We start from the raw sequence: 5,399 nt of genomic DNA on the forward strand, positions 1-5,399 counted from the left end.
AATCACAACATGATTTTCAACATCAAGAAATCTATAGGCTGTACTATTTAAAGCATATCCAATGAAAACACAAGTAGTAGCTCTAGTACTCAATTTAGGTCTTTTAGGATTAGTTAACCTCACAAAGGCTAGACAACCCCAAACTCTAAGATAACCCAAATTTGGTTTGTGCCGCCCCTTCCACACCTCAAAATATGTAATTTTTGTAATTTTATGTGGCACTCTATTCAACATATAACAAGCAGTTAAAACTACTTTACCCCAAAGATTAGAGGGACAACCTGAATCAATCAACATGACATTTGTTAACTTAATCAAAGTTCTATTTTCTCTTTCTGCCATACCATTAGATGTAGGTGAATAAGGTGGAGTAACTTCGTGAATCACTCCTAAAGATTGAACAAAAGAATTGAATTCAGAAGAATCATATTCTCTCACTTTATCACTTCGGAGCCTTTCAATTTTTTTACCAAATTGATTTTCAACCTCAAGGAGGAACTCTTTAAATTTGGCAAAAACATCACTTTTATTTTTCAACAAATAGACATCAACATATTTAGAACAATCATCAATAAAAGTGATAAAATATATGTTACCTCCACGAGTTAAAATTCCCTCAAATTCACACAAGTCTGTATGAATTAATTCCAATAGCTCGGTATTCCTTTCAACATTTTTGTGAGGCCTTATAGTAATTTTTGCTCTACTGCAAGTCTCACATTTTTTAAAATCTTTTTGCACTGAAGGAATTAAACCCAAGCTACTCATGATTCCCACATATCTACTATTTATATGACATAAACGTGCGTGCCAAAAATTCAAAGAAGAGAGCATATAAACTTAAGTAGATGGTTTATTATTATTCTCAACATTCAATTTGAACATGTCTTCACAAGCATAACCTTTACCCACAAATAAGATAACTCTAAACAGTTAGTTGAGATTAGCTTTTTTTTCTCTCTAAACCCAACAGGCCGGCGTTTTTCTGCCTGCGAGTTTCGTGCTCGTCCGGTGGCACCCGGGCGTCGGGGCTGCCCTCCGGGCTGTGCTGACGTCTTGGGATCTGCTGCCGGACGGGTATTCTATTGCCTGTGGGTCTCTGTCGAGGGGATGCAGGGCTGGGCTTGGCGGCTGGTATCGACTGGGCTAGGGGGAGGTGGTGGTCGTGCAACCAGGGAGGGAGATCGATCCCTGAGGCGGGTTTTTGGATCAACGGCGCCTCGGGTTTTCTCGTCGGTGGTGTGTGGTGCTCAGATCTGTGATCGGGATTTGTTTTTCTCCGTGCTGGCGTCGGTCGTGGCGGCGAGGCCGTGGTGGTTTGGGTCGTGCATAGTGAGCGATTGTGGCGGCGCAGATCGTGGCGACTCGGGTCGTGGCGACAGACGGTGAACGGAGATCTGCCTGACTGTGTCGTACGGCGGGGATGGGATGGACAGGTGGACTGGGCCGGATCAGTTTGTTGGGCCCTGCGTGGATCTCCTTTGCCGGCTGCCCTATTTGGGTTTTTAGTTTTGGGCTGGGGTTTCTACCCTAGTCCCATAGCTTCTAATTTGGGCTAGGGTTTAGGCTCTTGGCCCAAACCTATGTTTTTAGCTTTTGTCTAATTACAATAAGTTTCTTGTATTAGGAACCTAATGAGTGTTTTGGCTTGTCTATTCGCTATGTTTCCATAACTTCTAGGCTCGCTTTTAAAGTGAGCGATTAGTTCGAATATAGTTGGTCTATCCTATGTACTACTGTGGCTCCTCCACGAAACCTTGATCTGGCCATTGTTATGTGTCAGCGGGTGAGTATGTAGTGGCCTTCTTGGCATGCGCTATTATCAATGGAATTACCATTATTCAAAAAAAAAAAAAACCTTTACCCACAAATACACTTTTTTTGGTGATCACATATTGATCAGATTTCATAGTTTGTTTAAAATCAGCCTTATTAAGAGATAATTCGACATCAAAATTTTCTCATGGAGGGTGTATGCAATACATCTTTCAAAGTTAGCACCCTACCAGAAGTAAATTTGAGCTCCACCTCACCAGTTCCAAGCACATGAGTAGTATGTGAATCTCCAAGCATAACTGTTTTGGGCTCCTTAAAATGAGTGAACCAATCTTTATCATAGCAGATATGCCTATTAGCACCACAATCTGCTCACCATCCTTCAACACTTTGAACCATATTTACATCAGTTATCATTGCCACATATATATGGTTCTTTAGTGACGTGAGCTTGAGGAACAACCTCACATTTTCGATAATTGCAATTTCGAGCAATATGCCCACTAGTATATTGTTGCTTATTTTCTGAAGGAGGATATTGGTTCTTATTCACATATCTTGGTTTGCCTTTATTTTGTTGGTGAAGTTTACCAACTTTTTTCATATTTTTCTTCTTTGGCTGCATATATATGAGAATTTTTATGAAAATGACCATTGTGCATATTATTATTGGAAGATACTAAATTTACCTTGGATGTGTCATTGTTTGTATCTTGCATAAGAACATCTTTGCCTCTTGCTTCCTCCTCAACGCGGATGCGAGTGATCAAGGTCTCTAAGGAAATCTCCTTTTGTTTGTAACGCATGGATTTTTGGAACTCTCTCCATGAAGGTGGAAATTTATCAATGATACCAGCCACCACTAGATTTTCACCAATTTTGACACATTCTAATGTAACTTCGGCTACAATCATTTGGAAGTCTTGGACTTGCTCCTTAATTGACTTGCCATCCACCATTTGATAGCGGAAAAAGTGGCTTGCAACATATTTTTTCGCACCAGCTTCCTCGGCGTCATATTTGCTCTGTAATGCTTTCCAAATTTTCTTGACAGAAGAGTATGTTGTATCATAATAATCATAAAAATGATCAGCAAGACAATTCAAGAGATAGTACCGACAATTATACTAATCTTTTTGGAAATTTTCAACTTTTTCTTCATGAGCAAGGAGTTCATCATCCTTCATGCATTTAGTACTCTTCTTTGATGGATTCTTCTCCGTTAGCACATAGCTAGGCAACTTTAAGAATATTAAGGTAGAAGAGAACTTTTCCCTTCCATATCTTGAAATGTGCACCTTTGAAACGGAAAGGCTTATTGAGATCTCCCACATTGTGAAACGGCTTCTCTTGAGTACGCTCCATCTTCCTTGAATCTCATTAAAATTGTTGGTGAAATTACAATAAAAATTATAATTTCTATTTGAGAAACTCGTTGACGTTAGGTTGAGGCGCGGGTATCTCGCTCTCTTTAAGGAGATTCAAGCCTTCTGCGGAACAATTAATGCCGGTGTATCAGAAATCTCTTGACTTATCCCCTCCAGGATACAACAGCCTAACAACAACTTGTACGGTTCACACCAATTTGCACAAATTGGAGGAACCCAAAGCTCCACCAAAAGAACACATTTTTTTGGCCAAAAAAGAACAAAAGGCACTTCGGAGTTTTTTGAGGGAAAGTTGATGAGTGAATAATTGAGTAGAAGTTGGAGTGTTTTTGAGCATGCAACAAATGGTGCTATTTATAGGCTCTTAGGACACTCCCTACAATTAATAGGGTAGTAACTAAATGCCATAGGTTACAAGAATTAAAAATTCAAAATAAATCAAAATATCACCATGAGTTACAAATAAAATTCAAAATAAATTCAGAATTTAAACACAAAATAAATTCACCTAAATTTAATTTTAATAATAAATAAAATATTAAAATGTTACAACACAATGACACAAAATGTTACATATATAGTCCAGTAGACAAAAATTACAATCACACAAATCACACTTGAACCCAGGCCGTGCACACAATCACGACCTCGGCTTAAACTTATTATTAACATAAAAAATAAAAAAAGTACAAATAGAGATTACGACCCAATTTCGAAACTTTGCAAGGAAGACTGAGAACAGCAGAAGGGCTAGCTCACTGGGAGTCTAGGACTTGTGGTAAGAGAGAACCGAATATATAGTCTGTATGACGGTAAGAATTATAACAAGAACTACTGCATTAGAAACTGACCATATTGATGATGGATTGTACAAATAGTCACGCTTGATCGATGCTATCCATCTCTATACCCAACGCCTCTCGTAATACTCCTTCACTTTTAAGGAAATAAGTGTAATTGACAAAGAAGAAAAGGAGGTTGTAATAGTATTATTGCAAATGTCGCAGAAGCAACCAGCCATCTCCTCCTTGCTGATGTCGTACTTCGGAAGAATGTGTTTGGCGATGAGAATCTCCATATCTTTGGTTAATTTAATAAGGTCATTCACGATCCTACAATCAAACATAATTTGATACCAATGGGGACCCCTCGATTCGCACTCTTCCATCGCGACGAGGTTTCTCAATAAACAGAAATCATTACGCCCCCACTAGCTCTATCGATGAAATATCCATTACTCCGTTGTCGAAGGTTATGGTAAGGATTTTATCGTCGCTCTGTCTATATTTGAATTCGACACCAATTTGCACAAGTTTCGTTGCAGAAGGAGGGAGCGAGAACCATGATGGGAAAACTCCAATAATGTTGTCTGGTTCAACTGAAAGGAGTCGATAAGTGTCAAGTAGATGACGGCTTTTGGATGTCTTCTCTACAGTCACAACCGGATCCTTCCCCCACATTCTGCCATGAAGCTCCTTCTCCTAGAGTCTGCAACAAAGCTCCCATAGAGACTTGGACTTTCCAGGAGATTCTTGATTGTGTATGTCTACTTCCTTTGTGAGTTTGAATAAACAGTCAACAACTCTCCAAGGCAGCTGGTCTTCTAGTAGAAACAAGTCTAATGTGCAATTTTAGCTAGTTGGGCTAAGTTATCTCTAACTGCTATTAGATAGCTATTCCTTTTGAATTTTGATTTCTTGATATGAACAAAATTCAAAACCACATATCATCCGCACTTACTCCGTCCAACACTTCTTCAATTCTCTTCTAGGTAGTAGATAGTAGTAGGTAGACATCTCCAATAGAATAACTAAATTCAATTTTTAGCTATATATAATTATTTTTGAAGGAAAACTCAACTCCAGCAGACTCATATTATCCGCACTTACTCCGTCCAACACTTCTTCAATTCTCTTCTAGGTAGTAGATATTATTAGGTAGACATCTCCAACAGAAGAGCTAAATTCAATTTTCAGCTATATATAACTATTTTGAAGGAAAACTCAACTCCAACAGACTAGCTATAGCTAAGTTAAATTTACCTTTAGCTAAAATGGCTAACTTATTTAGCTAAACAATCAAAAATAGTTAAAGCAAAAGTTATATTTATCTCTCTTCTTTTGTCCACATATCAATTTACAAATCGATAAAATATAGTATATCACTTACAAATAGCTACTATTGCTGGAGCAACATTGTTAAATCAATAGCTATATTTCTTAACTTACTCCGTCC

The 5,399-nt window shown here is 38.3% G+C and overlaps 1 pseudogene; it reads right to left on the minus strand.

Moving 5' to 3' along the window:
- Positions 1 to 3,902: 3,902 nt before the first annotated feature.
- On the minus strand, positions 3,903 to 4,960 carry LOC133731800 (uncharacterized; annotated as a pseudogene).
- Positions 4,961 to 5,399: the final 439 nt, after the last annotated feature.

The sequence above is a fragment of the Rosa rugosa genome, chromosome 1, assembly GCF_958449725.1.
Source record: "Rosa rugosa chromosome 1, drRosRugo1.1, whole genome shotgun sequence".
NCBI lineage: Eukaryota > Viridiplantae > Streptophyta > Magnoliopsida > Rosales > Rosaceae > Rosa > Rosa rugosa.